Below are 18,042 nucleotides of genomic sequence, written 5' to 3' on the forward strand. Positions count from 1 at the left end.
TCACCTATACCTGTCCAATGTCCAAATATGAGAAACATTTATTTCCCTCTGCATAATTTCCACCAGATTAGCTGTCAACACCCGCATTAAACCTTGAAATTTGTTAAGAACAGTTGAAGACACCTTGAAGGTAATGACTCCTTATCTTGTAGCCACAGCTCTTTCACTGCTCCTTCAAGCCAGAGGCTCTGTTTGGGAAGAGAAAACAATGCTCCTAGCTGCAGCAATGACTAGAGTGTTAGGGAGCAAAAGTAATGATCCACAATCAATTTTTTTCTCCCATGTCTCTCTACTATCATTTCACATTAAAATATCCAAAAAGCATGAGGGGGTGAAGTAAATAAAAGCAGTTGCTATATCACTAGTCTTTACTAGATGTAACAATATATCCTAGAGAGAGGGGTGATATCAGCTTGAGAGGCCTCTGATATTTGTTTGGCAGGGAATTTGAAAATACTCTCCCCAATTCACTTTATAACACCACTGAGGAAAAGGGGACATAGGAGTAGGAGTGGTGACCTTCCAGGCTCTGAAGACAGGGGTACAGAGTTTATAACGCTAAAAGTGGGAACTTACTTAGTGCTGGTATTCAGAAGTAATGGTCTCAGTTTTCATTCAGACAGCAATTTACACTGGTTGAAACAGTCTAATCCGAATAGATGATTTTCATCACTTTATCTCGTTCTCCAAATAATTTAGAAGCAATTACTCCTCAACAAGTTTTTGGGTACCTTTTTTTCCCCACTTTCCCAAAGACCCATGTACTTCCATATTCTACTCATTTTATTCTAGGTTTTTGTTATTTTCAGCGTGTTCCCCTTAGCCCTCACTCAAACACTGAATGCTAAAATGTTAGTCCACAACCAAGGCCATTCTCAACATAGCAATAAAGGTAACATACATGGAAAAATAATTGAAACCTTAGGGTAGAAAAATAATCGGCCCTCTTAAATAAAACTTATTCCATTAAAAATAAATCACTTTACTTTGTCATTTATCTCCCAAAATACATTAGCCTTTTTCAAATTCTCTAACTTATTAGACCCTTGAAATGTCTTAGTTACTATGATAAAGGAAGAACTGAGAAAGTAGGAGATAATGGTTGCTGAAAAATATGGTTTATTCATCTGCTGACTTACCCCTTGGTAATAACTATGAGCCTGTCTACTTGCAGGAAAATATGAATTTGCCACTTTTACTTCTGGACCTTCTTCCCATTCTCACCCTTAGCTCTAAAACTTGGTGAATTTCACCATAATCTCTACATGTTCCTAGCCATTTAAATTTTATCTTGAAAAGGGCAGTGCCGTGATTTGCAACATGGGCCATCATTAACTAACTCAGAACTTGAGCACCCGTTGAGATTACTGTCTCATTAGTAAAATAGGATGGCAATAACTTGAGACAATTTAACAATTATTTATTAGGGGCCTTTTATGTGCAAAATGCTGCTTAGAGTTGGTAAAACCTGGTCCCCATTCTCCTGAGGCTTATAATTTTAGTTGCACACCTGAGCGACTAAGTAACATAAGTCTTATATCTGTACATAATAAATGGCATACAATAAAGTAGTTTCATTTATATTAGAACATTTATACAACCTACATAATGCATAAAAACATATCGAATATGCCAAAATGTTTCAGTTCAAAAAGTTTCTGATGCTATTGTTACCTCTAACGATCCTGAAAATAAGAGGAAAAATTCCCACTTACAGCATAATGTGCCTTCTCTTGTAGTGTGATAGGCAAAATCTATTCCATTATAATACATGCTAAGTGTGAATTAAAATAACTTCATCGAATAACTATTATGAGTCTTTTGAGGTATGAGTGGAAGAGCAAAGGAGGTGGTGAGATTATCATCACTGCTATGGAACGAGATGTTGGTGAACTAGTAGTGCATTGCCATCTGAAGGATTAATCCCTCTGAGTTTAGTAGAATTTTCGGAGAGCATCATATAACATTTTAGACAGCCAGCATTTTCTCTGTGCCTGGTGGAAATTTACCATTATCTCACGCTCCAGAACACTGGCAAAATTCTGGGAAGCTTTTCTTCACCCACCCATGTTTAACACCACCAGATAATAATATGTGTACTTTCGATTCGTTTTGCATTTTACAGTTTTCAAGTCGTTTATTATATATTATCTCATTGGAGCCTCACAAGAGCCCCATGAGGTAAACAGATATCATCAAAACCTGAAAATGGAAACGCATTGCTTGCCAATTTCTTTCCAAAAAATTTCCCCCAGATGGCTTATGACTATAGCGAGTCTAATTGTCTCGAGGAAAGATGAATAGAATCACATTTCTAAAGAATCCAGCCACCTCCAATCCCAGAGCTGTGCAATTCTCAGACACGGCTTGAGGGTGAGTAACCTGGCCCACTGAACACACAGAGAGCTGAGTCTCGAACAGAGGACAGGCTTGAAGCTGGATGGGGGAGGCAGGTGCAGAACAGGCAGGAGCAAAATACCTGACAGTGGTCACAAAGCATGTGATAACCCAGGTCATTGGGTGAAATAGCCTATTGTTGGATTCTAGGGGAGGAAGGGGCTAACTTCACACTTTGCAGATTTAGTATTGGGTCCTCTTCCCTTTGTATCAGTGGAGTTCATTTTAGCAAGCTGCTTATTTGAGTCCAACGGTGTCATCTGTAAAGTGGGGCTAGTAATTCCTGTCCTTACTGATATAAATTACCTCCCAAAGTGCCTGGAAAACCTGGCAAATAAGAGGACCTCAATAATTGATTTCTTTTACCCTTAAAATAATAGTATGCAATGTTTTAAAATTAAGCTAATGTGTGTACATTAGCCATTGACTCTTGCTAAGCCCAAAGAAATATTTTAGGAGGCTCTGCTTTTAAAATCTCTACTACAATTTGACATGGAAAATACTGATTGTTTGGACTCATGTAATGTATGCAGTTCCCACAAAAAAATGTATATGAATTTAAAAAATCAACTTGGTTATGAAAGCCCCATAGAAAATGCTATAGTTACATTCACTTAATCTACCCTGTGTATTTTTGGAGCACCTACTAAGTGCTCAGACCTTGAGCCGTATAAATAGTCACACCTTGCTTTAGCCCTCTTGGGTATGTGTCATGAACCTGGTATTTACACTGCATTCACCAGGTGCCTCACCGACTCCATCTCATTCATCCTCACGACAGGTTGGAGCTACGAGTAATGAGTATGATTATCTGCACTTTACAGCTGGCTCTACCAGCCGTGAGAGGAGCAAATTCATTTGCCAGAGGTCACCAAATCTACATTTCCCAGGATTCAGCCCTGTGCTCATAAACATATCCATTATGTTATAACCTCAGAAAATGAACATAGTAGCGAGAAGTTAAAAAAAAATCATTGCTTTGTGAATAAAGTCATTTTTAAGAGAGGTACTAGGTTAAAATTTATGTTAGAAAGTGAGAAGCAAAAATTGTTATTAAAGCTGTCTATTACATGATATGCTAAATATACCCTCATTATAAAGCATGTTAAGTATAAGTTGAATAATAATAATTATCATAACATTTATCAAGTATTTTTATTCTCCTGGCTCTTTTCTAGGCGCTTAAAATGAAATATTATTTTAAATGCTTAAAGTTAGTGAAAAATACAGTGTAGCTGCATGTATTCCTTAACAGAACTCCTGAATAGAACTTCTGCACTGAAGGTGCATTACCCCATTTTACATTACCCTATTAAAATGCAACAGAGGAATACGATTCTCTTTCACTGGCCTGGTATATTTTCACTGGTATATTTTCCTACATCCAAGTTCATTTTCTCAGCCCTTCACAATATATATTACAAATAATAATACGCCGTATGTCACAAATCAATCTCAGGGAATTAAAAAATGCCTAAAGGTAGTGATTGACATCATTCAGCTACGTTCCAGAAATATGCTGTAGTTTCAATGACAATGGGAGCATCAGATATCTTTCTTTGTTGACTAGTCTCTAAACTGGAAAATCAACACCAGCTTTCCCATAGATAGAAGAGATAGTGCCCCTTGAGAACATAACCCTTTGCATCCAAAAAAGAACTGGAAAAGAGGATAGATAGGTGTTTGTGTTTCCTTACTCTCTGCTTAAATTACTAACCATCTAATCACTATTTATTAAGATAGGATCCAAAGGATATTTTCCTTGTCCAAAGTTTGTATTGCATGTAAGTGAAAATAATGGAAAATGAAATTTAAAAAATCATTCATATACCAGAAAGTGTCTTGGAAGAACATTAATAATGTATTTAACCATACTTTCTATATAGTTCATTTTTAATTAAATATGCTAAAATGGCATTACAAATGAAAATGCATCACTAAAGAATATAGGACTAGAAGATGTGTAAAAAAAGTGTAATCTATGACAAAATTCAAAGTAGTAAAAAAGTGTTAAAATTATTTATGAAAGTTGAAATTGTTTTCACTCAGACATTGTCATCATTGCTGTTGTTTTATTACTCAGGAACTGATATTTAATAAATTATTAATCTTTATCGATGTCATTAATTGCACAGGAGATGGCTGGGATAAGAAAATATTGAAAAGATGTATTAACTAATTTTGACAATGAGTGACAAATCTGAAAATGTAACATCTACATATTTAATGACATTATAGAGAAAACAGATCACTCAGAAGCCTTCATTAGTATAATGAGTATCACCTGCCTATAACACCGCGAACTGGGTTTGATTCCAGAATGAAGAGATAGCCTTGGTTATCCCTGCACCTAGAACACTGCCTGGCAGATAGTGAGCTCATGATGAATATTTGTTAAATGAAACATAAATTTTATTGCTTCAAATTCTGGAAATAGAGGTAGTGTATAGACAGAATAACTTCAGGAAACTGGTTGATGTGGTATTATCTGTATGGTGTCTATCAGTTTCAACTACATTTCTACTTTCAATTACACTTCTAAAGGAAATACAATTTAAAATTAAATACATAATTTTGATTTTTAGATATATGTTTGCATGACTCATAGTTTACCATAGAAGTCTAAATACATTTATGAGTCTAGGCATTTTCTCAAATATTTTTAGCATATTAATTAGATTGCTTGGGAACTCTTTTTGGTTACAGTAATGTAAAATACAGATAACACACTAGTTTCAGCCTTTACGAGATACATTAATTTTAGAATTTTCAGTTAAAAATAGTTCATTGTAAACCTAAGTTCACCTCAACTTCTCATAGAGAAATATTTGCCGTGAAAACAGTCTCTCAGCGTTGTATCTATATTGACATTTGTTGTCAAATCGTTTCATTAAAATTTTATTATTTGATTTTTAAAACGGTAAAAAATTGATAAATGTCACCTTACTAATATTGTCTTAAACTAAATGATAAAGTTATGTAAAGGTACCTGTTTGATATTTTAACACAACAATTTCTCAAAAAGTAAATTATTTTCTTTCAAGAAAAAATAAAAAGTACATTAAAAAGTACATTGAGTAGATTAATTGGTGCTTAACCAAGAATCACTTTTGTGCCTTAGATAATATGAGATCTAGCTCAATTTTTATGTTTATATGCCTTTTTGCTTTGATTACTATTTACAGTGCTGGGAGAATTTCAAGTCTCATAAACTGGCAATTCATTTTTCAGATTAATTTTATGGATTAATATTTAAATAATTCCCCTTCATGATTAAGGTAAAGTTACAAATGTTCTGGTCTGGTTCTGATGGGATCAAAGGATTAGACTTATGAAATTTAGAGGGAAAAAAATGTCTGGTGCATCCAGGTTACTCTGATGTTTCAAATAGCTAACAAAGAATTTCTAATACATCTTGCAGAAAGCTTTAAAAAACAGTACAAAATACAATGGAAAGTTTAAAAATTGTTTTTGATAGCTTTACTTTCTAATGGTTCTAAAGGAAACTACAGCATCATCAATAACCGTTAATGAAATAGTGCTATTAACCAGATACGTCTTTAATACTTCCAAGCGGTATTTTAAAATAATGTGAAAAGATATCAACAGAACTCTAAATATAGCTAACCGACTGTAATTTAAACTGCTTATATTACACGATTATGATTTTCCCCTAAAAGTTACGTGCAAAATCTAAAGAAAACATATGCATCACTTACAAAACTGCATGTATGTAGATGATATTTAACATACACATACACACACACACACACACACAGAGTTTACTCTTCTTGTACTTGTTTATTTTTAGCTGTCTCAATAAAATGTTTTTCCTCCCTCTGTTTTACTAAAACATGCCTATCTAGGAAGGAAAACAGATGTAGAATTGGACAACTACGTCTTGTTTGGGTTTTTTCCCTGTCAAGTAGAATTTATGATCATTGTCACACAATAAGAGAATCTAAGTGAAACAGACAATAAGCCAGGAAGCAATTGCCGGATACTTTAACACTGCAGCTTTGGAATTCAGGATTTGGTTACTAAAATTTCATTTGATTAAGCCAAGTAAAGATACGATATCCCTTCTTATACAAAACCCCAGAATAATTGTAAAACTAAAAGTAGCAGTGTCGTGGTGAGAGAAGAATCACAATAAACTGGTTTGTAAGAACCTTAAAACACTTTATACTCCTTAAGTCCCAAAGAGGGAAATCATGGTAGAGCAGCCACCATGCACCTTCCTTTCTCTCCCGTTACTAATAATAAGCAACAATTTAGCTTGATTAATTAGGTTTCCCACAAAGCATCTGTCATTCTAAGTTTTCAATGATGCATTAAATATCAATCTCTTAGACATTTTCCCCAAACCAACAAAGTTTATTAAAACTGTATTGTCCTTTATAAGAAACTTATGTACTATTCATAAAACCTAATAAAGATGAAATATAAAAATAATTTATGCAAACATGTTTTACTTAATATTTTACCTCTGAACCTATCCCTGTATACATTATGCATCCTCTCTGGCAATAAAAAGACATAATTTTAAAAAATAAATCATCAGCTTACACAAATCTTTAACTGTAGTATTTGCAACATACTTCTCTTAGAGAGCTACGATCTCTGTACAGAATTAGGAGGATGAAATTTAATGGTGATGTAGTTAGTGATTATCTCACTATAACCATATTAATCCCGGTTTTTAAGTATATAAATATAGAGTAATACCTGTAAATTTTCCGACAGAAACATGTTCCATTTAGTGAAAGTACTAATTTTAAAGCTCACTTCTGGCAACATGCTAAAGTGATAGTTAAGATGCACAGTAACTATTAAAACATCATTTCCAAGTATTGATATAGTCACGTCAAGCAAGTCTTTCACATAAACATTTTGCAATATCTTTCTTAAATGTCTGTCAGTTATTTTTAAGTTCATTGCATCCATATACACATACAGTGCTAAAGTCTAATGAGAGATACAACCATACATGAAAATCTGTCACTGCAGAGTTTATATCACTTGTAAAATGTACTCCAATGGGAACAAAATGTTAGAGAGAGAAAGAGAGAGGAAGGGAGGCAGGCTTCTACTTCTCCTTGAGGAACTGGTCTTTCTTTCTGAGACAGAGTACTCAATACAGCAACAAGTAGCAGCGGCAGAAAAGTTCTCCTGCAGCTCACACACCGCACAGTGATGAGAAGCGCAGGAGAACTGCAGTGTACGGCGGCACCCTCTGTGCACTGGGCTCTCAGGACAAGCCTCGAAGCAGCAGCACAACATCCCCCTTTCGGGAGACTAGCAGTGCCAGGACTAATCGGAAGGCGCTGTCTTCTGTCTGGGCACCGGAGAAGGGCTGACCACCAGGGCTGGCCATACCCCTCCTCACCTAGAATAAAGCGCCCATTGTCTCACACTGTACTAATTGTGAAAAAACAGTCCTTGCAGTAAGCGTAATAATTATCAAAGCAAGCAAGGAAAAGCAGTCGAGGCATAAATGAAAGGGGCATGAGGGAGAAAGAAAAGGCAAAGAGAAAATACATGCTCAGATGAATTAACCCGAGAATGAATTTAATATTCCTCCTGGAATGGTTGCCTGAAGATTTCCCCATTCATGTCACGACTATTGTGTACAAGAGACCATTGTCCACACAACAGAAATCAGTAGATTGAAATTTTTCACGTAGCACTTATTTTACACGAAAGGTTTTCTTTCCCAAAACTACGGCCTCCGATCTCAGCACTCTGATTTAAAAAGTTACAACTCCTCTCCTCCCAATATTATTTCTAAAGTTGAGTCACAGTATTCATCAATGTTCTCAATTTTTATGCTCTTTTTCCTTTTCCCCAAATTTGCAGCTGAACAAATATGGGGGTAAAAAAAGAAAACAACAAAACCAGCAACAACAAATCCACACACATTTGCCCGAGCAAAGAAAAATAATGAACTGAATATGCATATCCTCATTAACTAAATTTAATTACGCTGAGTGGCATAGTAATCAGTGGTTGCTCCAGTTACAGTATTCATTGAAAGGGAGGTGGATTCCAAATTAAGGCGAAGCGTGGGGGACAGTCGCATACTGATGAGGGAACCGCACACAACATGATACAATACACTATCAAAATCATTATTCAGAGAAGCCGAAGAAAGAAGTACATTACTCTGTTTTAAGACTAATGCAAGAACAATTAGCCAAGAAGGCTCCATCCAGTCCCCCACCGACTGCCCCACCTCCATACATGTCACACCAGCCAGCCTGGGGCCGACTGTACCATTTGCATTTTTCTTTTTTAAAAAAATGTGAAAACTCACACTGCCTTTTTAAAAAAGAAGGCCTATGTCCCTGACCACAATAGCAGAGAAATCCTATCTAGCACACTGGTGTGCGGAGGCACCCCGGGCTCCCACAACTTGAGCTTGAACTTTCCGCAGGCAGCGAACTTTATAACACGTGCATGGAACAATAAAGGAGGAGCTCAAAAGAAAGGAGGGGGGGGGTAAGTTTTGGGGGTGGGTGAAAAAAAATGTTATCATGCCAAACTTACCATCCACCAGGTCCTGGCTGACATGTCATAACATAGCTGCCATTTTATGGAGCTGTCCGATGTTTTCCCAGCCATTATGCTGTCAGCAGTCTTCATCAGATGCAGCTCAATGGAAGATAAGACACCTAATCAAGGAAACATCGGCGGTTGCTTTCTGGACTACATGTAGGCCAATCCTTATCACACTGCATCATGGGAAAAGCTCCTTTATTAGCAGGAGGAACTGCAACCTCACAGATAGAAAGACAAGGATCAGTTCTTTTGGTTTTTTTTTTTTTTTTTTTTTTTTTGGTCTAAAGGGATTGGTGAAAGTAGCTAGCGTTCTTTGTGTATCATGTGTACAAGAGTTAAGTATCTTGCAAGTGGGCGGCTAACTGCTTTGCTGGGCTATGCAGACTAAAGTTTATTTGCATTCTTCTCTGTTGTATATTGTTTGACATGGTCCATGGTCCTTGCTGAGCAGATGAAGGGAGGGGAGGGGGGTGAGAGGGAGTGAGGGGAGAGGGAGCTGTAATTGCTCAGAATTAATATCTCCCCCAACAAAGACATAACAGTTTCATTGACACAGTCGGAACATGGTTCAGATGTCACTGCACGCACGGGCGTGCGGGTGTGTGCGCGCTCACACACACTCACACACAGAGTGGAACACACAGGTAGCAGCTGCAGCTGGATTCAGCCGAGGTTGCCAAAGGCTACAAACTCCATTCTCATGCTGGACATATGGAAGCAGTTTAACTCTTTGAAATCACTGTTCAAGAAGAGCCCTGCAGTCTGCAAGGGTAAATCAGTCTTGAGAACAGTTTCTCAACCAGGAGCCACCATGCCTGGTGCTTACTCCCTTCTGAAGATGGCCTAGAAACGTGATTCCTTCACCTAGAAAAGACCTGATAAAAATGCAGAAGGCAGGGCAAGGTTTGCCCATAATCCCAACCCTAGACTTAATTCCTCACTTAGTCCTTCTCTGTCTTTCTCTTGGAAGGGGGTTCATTTTCTCCTCAGCAGTGATCATTTTGCTTTATGCTGGACTTTAAACTGATTCTTCCAATCAGCACACACAGAAAGCAAAACTAACATTTACTAATAAAACAACGTGCTCTGAATAGCCTTCATTCTTTTCTAAAGAGTAAGAATCTTCAGGGAGAATCTTAAAGAGTCATGCCACTATAATCAGAAAACCAGGCCAGGACAAGCAGATGGGTTCCTGACCTTTCTTTTGCTAAAATGCTAAAAGGCAAGGACATCTCTGTGAGGGAGATATTGATTTCGAGGGCCTCTACCGCATACCCCAAACACCAAGCAACCCCTCGTATGGCATTTTGTCATTTTTTCTTCAGTGTGCATTGCTAGTAGTCTCTGAACGACTTTTAGGGTTAGAATTTACATTTGCTGCAGACAATTTAAAAGGACAAAAGCTTATTTGATTTGGTCAAAGTGAAGGGGAAAAAAAATTGCTGTATTACCGGCGTTTTATTTTCTCTGCATGCGCTTGGTGTGAGGCTGCAAAGGCAACTTGTTTCAGCCTGTGAACTCCAAACTTGAAAAGCAACTGCTGGGAAAAGCTGCGTCCTTTGGGTGTTTTTATATTCACTGGGGAGACATGACAGCCACAGTCTCAGACAGGACAGGAGCTTACGGTGGCCTGACTGTGCTGGCAGCAAAGCAGTCTGCCCTTCACGGAACCCGCTGATCCTCTCATGGCTCGGATTCTGGTTTCTCCCTCCTCACTGTTTGTTTTGTTTTTTTCTCAGGCGGGTAGGCGGGGGACTGGAATGCCCCACCCCGGCCTCTGCCTTTGAAGTACCCCATGATCCCAGTGCCTCCTTTTCTTCCCCCCACTCTCTCTCCCTCCACACCCCATTCTGTATTCCTTATTTGTATTTTTTTTTTTTTGAGCAATGATTGGATAACAAACCCATTAATGGCAATCATAGTCTCTTGTTTTTGTTTTCTCAGATAAGAGCAGTATTGCCATAGGCCTACTATGTGCCAGGGGTCCCACTGTAAACAATGGGGCTCTCAGATTAATGAGATACAGTTCATGTCATTCATCTCACATCATCTTCACCCCAAGTCATGACAAGCAGCAGGGGGTCAGAGGCAGTGGCATGGGTGAAGGGAAGGGATGGGCCCAGGCATTTATTCCTAGGCTACTCAGGGCTAGCAACTCCCTGAAGCCCAGGACTTCCCTCCACAGGCATTTCCAGAACACTCCTTTGGGGACGCTCGTGGGCCAGAAATGAGGCGGGCATGGCTTCTACATCTTCCTCATTTCCTTCCTCTCCCCAGCAGTCAGTCCCTGCCACAGCCCACCTCGTTCAGGTGCTCTAAGTGGAAGGAGGACCCCCATCTACCCTTCTCTGCTGTGAGGGGCTCTTTCGGAGCAGAGCTCAACTTTGCGTGCTGGTTTGAGAACACTACTCAACCCACCAACACTTTTGTCGCCCGCCTCAGCATCTCATAATAATCTTGGCACATTGCAGGGCTGATACACAGGTGTTTCTGCTGAGATGTCCACTGCCACTGTGTGGACACCTCCTTTGAGTAGCTGATGACACAAGTGGGAAATAATAAAAGATGACAAGAGAAGCAAGGGAAAGGCAAAGCCAGTGGGAAGGAGTCCATGGCGTTATGTACAAATGTGTGAACCCTGGGGAACAAAGAGGCAGGGATAGTAATGACAAATCTGTGTGCTTCACTTGCATGGCTAGGGAACGCCAGGCTGGGTATCTCTGGCAGAGCTAAAAAGGAAACAAATTCAGAATTGGGGCAGTATTTACAAGACAAATGCCCAGAGGCTGGCCACTCACCACTTGGAGTCCTGGGGGGATGTCTTTCATGGGAGCGAAACTTCTGAGCCTGCCAAAATACAGCCAAACTTCAGAGATATTGTGGGTTCAGTTCCAGGCCACCGCAATGCCAGTAAAGCGAGTTGTGATCGTTTTGCTGGTGGAGGGTCTTGCCTTCAATTTGTAAAAGGTGCAACACCTGTGAAGTGTAATAAAGCAAAGCACAATAAAACAAGGTATGCCTGTAGTCTATAAACTGGAGAGAGCCAGAAACCTGGCCTCGCAGGTGGAAACCAGCATCACCGTATTCGTTAGCTGAACTAATCTCACCTGACACGGTCTAAATGTTAGCTAGATTTTAAAAACATGAATTAAAAACTCCAAAGGCACTAAGGACTAATGAGGAAGCTTTGCAGGGAAATTAGCAGAATGTTACATCCTCCTAGCTTAAATTCTTAAAATACCCCAAACCTCAGTTTTACCCCCAAATTCCTATTTTCATCTGCCTCCGCCTACCTAGTGTTATCTCCCTGACTCGCAGTCTCCCCAACTATGTTTTCAGCCATGCTACCACTAGTGCGTCCCCCAATTTCCACACCTCACTCAGTAGAACAAAAGCTTGGAAAAAGCCAGATCTTTAGCCAAAATCAATCACCAATTGTTGCTTACTTATGCCCTGGGAGTGCTTTGATTTTTCTCCTACTGGCAAATAAACTAGGGATCAGTCTAGAGCTGAGTGGGAGGACACTAACCTTTGCAGAAAGGCTACCGTGAGCTTCCCATTGCCTTCAACTATTCTTGGTTGTCCCCTCTTTGAAAAGCAGCATGGGACCTGGCCAAGGGCTCTGACTCAGAAGCCACATGGCAAGGATTTAACCCTACAGGGTTGTTATCTACTACTCAAGTGACCTGAGCTCTGTGCCCTAGTTTTCTCATCTGGAAAATGGAATTAGTAATAATGAAGTACCTTGTAGTGGGCATGAGGACTGCAGCAGTTACTATAAGTGCTTAACATGGTGCTTGGTAGGTGAGAGCTATGTGTGTGGTTGTTACCATTGTGCTTTATTTACAGATTAAAAAAAAAAAAAACCAGCCCTCCCCAATTTGATCCAAAGTATTTAATTAATATTTAAAAGGGAATGGGAGTGGGGAAGGAAGAAAGAACCACCACCCCCCTAAAAGAAGGAGATTAAAAAAAACTTAGGAAAATGAAATATAAAGATAATCAGAGTAAATAGAGAAGCAGATAGAGAGATATGGAGAGAAAAGAGAGAGGGAGGGCAGAGAATGAGAAAGCAACACTGAAGCCCTTCTGGTATACTCATAGTCCTTGGCAGGGACCCCCAAGCCCGCTTCGCTCACATTGACCCTCCCAGGGCTCTTGCTGGCTCCTTGTCCATCCCTTGTGTCGCCCCAGACTGTGGGGTTAGCCTAACTCCCACTGGGGGCCATGGATGGGAGTGGTCACTACTCACGGCTTTTGACTTATGAAAGCCTACAGGATTTGATGCTATTTGGAGAATTATTTTATTAAACTATTTTGTTGTGATGTATGTTATTTTTAGCTTTTTGGCCCTGATGTTCAATTCTAATCTAATCTAATGCTGCGCTGAGTGTGCGAGCCCTGTGCTCATGAGTGTATAGATAGATGAAAGTGCAGCATGTGCGGGAAACAGTTTCTTTTGGGAAATTAGTCGTAGGTCCTGGTCTGCTACCTGCTAGCTAGAACTAGTTACTTCAACTTCGTGAGCCTCAGTTTCTTTACCCATCAAAGGGGATTGAAAACAGCATCCTCACGGATTGTTATGAGAATTAAGACCATGTAACGTTTCATCACAAGCTGTAGTTATTATTAAAATCGATATAAATTAAGCGTTGATTTTATCTGCTACAACTCCATTAGGTAGGGCACTGAGGCTTCCTATAAGTCACACGGATGATCAATGGAGCTGATGTTCAGCCTTTGCTCTCTCACCTTTTCACCTAGTGCTTCTTTTCTCCTGCCACCAGAAAGAGAAATGAGAGTAAGGTTTGGTCTGGAGGTCTGTTTGTTTGGTTGTTGTTTTATTTTATTATTTTTTTCGGTGTGCTGGAGACTCCTTGAGGAATGAATTGAGTTAGCAAAGCAGAGAACAGACAAGCTCAGTAGGAAGACAGGAAAAAGCGATGAAGACTAATTTCCTAAACCATACGCTCTAAGAGGGCAGGGATGACGAAGTCTGCGTTTGCTCACCATCCATGCCCAGAAGCCAACACGCAAATACTCAAATATTTGTCAAATGAATGACTAAACACAAACAGTGGTGATGGGGGTGGAGAGTGATAATGGAGGATGGAGTGGCAGGCCTCGTGAGTGTGAGCTGACGGAGAGAGAGTCCATAATAACTCCCGGTTTCAAGCATGGGGGCCTGGTGGAGCTCATGTGGGAAAAAAATGGGAGAATGGCAAGTTCAGCAAATAGTAGTAGGAAGTGAGTATTTTCCATTAAGAGCCTATATGGAAGAGTCAGACACATTATCCCAGACCTGGCAGAAAAAGACCGGCTCCTGTCAGGAAAGTTCAGTGAGCCTTCCACTGGGACCAGGGTCAGCATGAGGGTAACTGAGAAGAGAATGTGTGGCATGTGAGTCAGAAGGGAGCAAAGAAGTATTAAATCGTTCTGATTCTCCTCCGGGGGAAGTAGTCCACCCTCTCGAGAACTCAGGGAGAAACATAAGGCCATTTTTTGAGCTATTTCCCTTCACCCTTGGGTGCTGTCCTCATCAACTGCAAAACTCTCAAGTCAGAACCCTTCTGATCTGAGCTTAGAGAAGAGATGAATCCAAAGCGTGGGCCCTAGGGAGGCATATTGGGTACCTGAGCCCATCAAAACAGCTGGGGAAGTCTGCAGCGCTGCGCCTTCACTTTGTGATGCCGTCTTCTTCGTGATGCCGACCTTGTTGTAGTTGTCCTGTGGCCCTGTGGCATTTCTTCTGGAAGCAAACCCTGACTCAGTGGATCCCATGCCAGGGGTGTTGTCCGCCCACTAGAGAGCACTGTGATCCCCACCATCTGCTTCCCACAGCCGTCCTCTGGACCTGATCCTAACTGACCTCGCCCATCCCTAGTGGCTCCCAAAGGAACACCCTGAGACATGTCCAGCATGGTGGACAAAAGGCCATTTTTGAAACAAGTAACAGATTTACCTTCCCAAACAAGGAGATGGAGCATTTAAAAGAATGGAACCACCTGGTTATTAAAGTTGGAGACATACTGGTAATGATCCACCGGCAGCTTGTCCCGAAGGCAGGTGTTTCTTTCAGAGAAGGACAATTTGGGTGAAACCAGGAATAGGGTTGGAGCTTCCTTTAGAATAAGGCCTCTTTAAAAAAAAAAAAATTTAAGATACGTGAGTCTAGAATTGAAGTGCGCTCATTCTTAAATTATATTAACTTTTCTTAAGTTTCCAAAAAAAAAAAAAAGCCACATTTTGTGAACATAAGTGTTTGAAATATTTTCTCTTGTATGTAGCTGTTTACAAAAATGTGTGGCAGCTAAGGCCACTGACATGGGAAGATTTTTCGACTTAGATTCTGGGTAAAGAAAAGGAGGATGCAGGATAGCATGATCCTATTTACGAAAAACAACTCAACCGTATCCATACATGCATTTATGCATAGAAAAATGTTAGAAGGGTATTCACTCAATTATTAATGGGGAGGAACTTGTACCTTATATGCTTCTGTACTCTGAAATTTTATAACGCTCATATGTTACACTTATAAATAAGACAAAAAAGAAAGCCGAAGGGGGCATGGGACTTCTTGTACATTTTTTTTTTCAAATTCTTGTGAGTATACAGTTATTTCAAAATAAGAAATTGGGGGAAAAGTAAGTAAATACATTTCCATCTTAATGTTTAAACTTCTGAACACCAAAACCAGGGTTGGGTACTCTCTAGAGGAGCCTGGTGCTATAAGCATGCCCGGTCCACGGGATCGTAATAGTACTCCGCCTTGGTGCTTTCAGAAAGCAGAGAATAAGATTTAAAAAAAGGTGGCCGTGAAGGTGAAGTAACAATATATTGCCATGTTGCCCCTGGCAAACAAGGCACATCTTGCCAAAAGATAGGCGGGTTTCACAACTCAGGCTCCTAAGAACACTCAGTGAGGCAGTGCAAGATCAACATATAAGTAACACAGATAAACATGAAACCCCTAAGCCTTGATGGAAAGCAGTGATAGGCTGCCTGGAGTGCTCGCCAGTGTAAAAGTTCTTAGGAAGAAATAAAGACGGCTGTAGATTTCTTAATCACTTTGTCAAAGTCTCCCACCCCTGGGCTTCTTAAGGGCAGGGTTATCTCTCTGAGGCTGCCATTAAGAAACAAATCTTCCCACAGAGCCCAAACACCTTCCTCCTCCAAAACCCTTCTCTATTTTATTTTATTTATTTTTATTTTTTGCCACACACACATTGTGAGACAAGTAAAAGGTGATACTAATGAACTCAGGGAAATGACAAAGGGAAAAAGAAGGCCCCCAACGGCAGTCTGGACTTGCTTTTGCCAGTCATCATTTCTCTAGGAAATGTTTGTTCTTACTTGCCATGTGCCAGGCACTGTACTAGGTGCTGGTGGGCAAAAATACACATTCTCCTTTCCCTGGAGTTGCTTGTGGTCTGTGGGGTGTGGAGAAGGTAGGGGAGGAACGACATTAATTGCATTCACACAAGTAAATACAAAATTGCATATGGGATGGGTGCTTTGGAGGTAAAGTACAGTACTACGAACATGTGAAACTGGGAAGGAAGGAAGCATGGGGACTGGAAAAGATTTCACAGAAGCAACTGAAGTCAAGAGCTGGGCACTGTTCCTCACAATAATATCCAAGGCAAGGATAGATAATTCTCTTCATTTTACAAAATTGGAAGTCAAGGCCCTGAACAAATTAAATCATTTGTCCAAGATAAGTGTTGGAGTTGGAGTCAAAACCAGTCTGTCATACTCTAAAACCAGCAATTGTTCCTGTAAGTCAAACTTTTTTTTTTTTTTTTTAAATTTCAGAAGCTGGTGTCACATCTCAGGTTCTGGTCTTCCTTAGAACCAGCTGACAGGGTGATCACATGCTGGGACTGGAAGGTGGAGGGATGAAAGTGCCCTCAATTTACCATGTTCTATAGATAATTCTATCTTTAAAAAAATGAGATTAGAACTGAAAAGTTCTGCCAAGGGTCCTCCCAAGCTGCTTTAACAATGCATGGGAGAACTGCACCCCATAGGGATAAGAGCCCTGTTGCTATTTATTACCTTAATAAAGTTTCATTGAGGTATGATTTACATACAGTGTCCTGTTCATATCTTCAGTGATGAGTTTTTACAAATGTGCCTGCCTCTGTAGTCAACACTCCTATTAAGATACAGAGCATTTCTAGTCTATGTTCATGCCACCCTGAACAAGCCCGATCCCGTCTGATCTTGGAAGCTAAGCAGCATCGGGTCTGGTTTGTACTTGGATGGGAGACCACCTAGGAAGACCTGGTGCTGTAGGCTTAAAACATTTTTAACAATAAGGGATTGTAAACTGACAAGGTCCTTGCAATCTGTGAGGTCAAACAAGGGTTACCTTGCCTAAAAAAAAAAAAAAAGAAGAAGAAGAAAAGAAGATACAGAGCATTTTCAATGCCCTGAAAAGCTTCCTATTACGCTTTCTGGGTATACCCGCCTCCTTCTAGGCCATACACCAAAATTTTTCTGATTTCTATCACCATATATATGTACTTTTTCTAGAAATTCATATGCATAGAATCATACAGTGTCTATTCTTTTTTGTCTGGCTTCTTTCATTCCACATAATGTTGAGGTTTATCCATGCTATGTGCAGTAGTACCTCAAAATATGCATTTGCTAACAACTAATAATTTTGAAGCCTTTTCCATGTGGCTATTTGCACATTTTCCTTTGTGAAGTGTCTATAAGTCTAATGCCTATTTTTAAGTTGATTTCTTTTGTTATAGAGATGTAGAAGTCCTTTGTAAATTACAGATACAAGTGTTGTGTTAAAAATCTGTATTGTGAATATTTCTCACAGTCCACAGTTTCTTTATTAATTTTCACGATAACATTTTTAATTATAATGAAGTCCAATTTATCATTTTTTTCTTTTATGTTTATTGCTTTCTATTTCCTATCTAAGAAATCTTGGCTTGGCTTACCCAAGGTCACAAAGATATTCTTCTAGTTTCTTCCAGAAGCATTATTTAGTTTTTATGTTTAGGTCTATGATCCATCTCAACTTATTGTGTATGGTACAAGGTAGGGGTCGGTGTTTTT

General features: G+C 39.6%; 1 pseudogene; it reads left to right on the forward strand.

The window, feature by feature from the left end:
• Window positions 1-17,143: 17,143 nt before the first annotated feature.
• On the forward strand, window positions 17,144-17,262 carry LOC118601502 (annotated as a pseudogene).
• The last annotated feature ends 780 nt before the right edge of the window (window positions 17,263-18,042 follow it).

Source organism: Rousettus aegyptiacus, unplaced genomic scaffold, assembly GCF_014176215.1.
Source record: "Rousettus aegyptiacus isolate mRouAeg1 unplaced genomic scaffold, mRouAeg1.p scaffold_m13_p_3, whole genome shotgun sequence".
Lineage (NCBI taxonomy): Eukaryota > Metazoa > Chordata > Mammalia > Chiroptera > Pteropodidae > Rousettus > Rousettus aegyptiacus.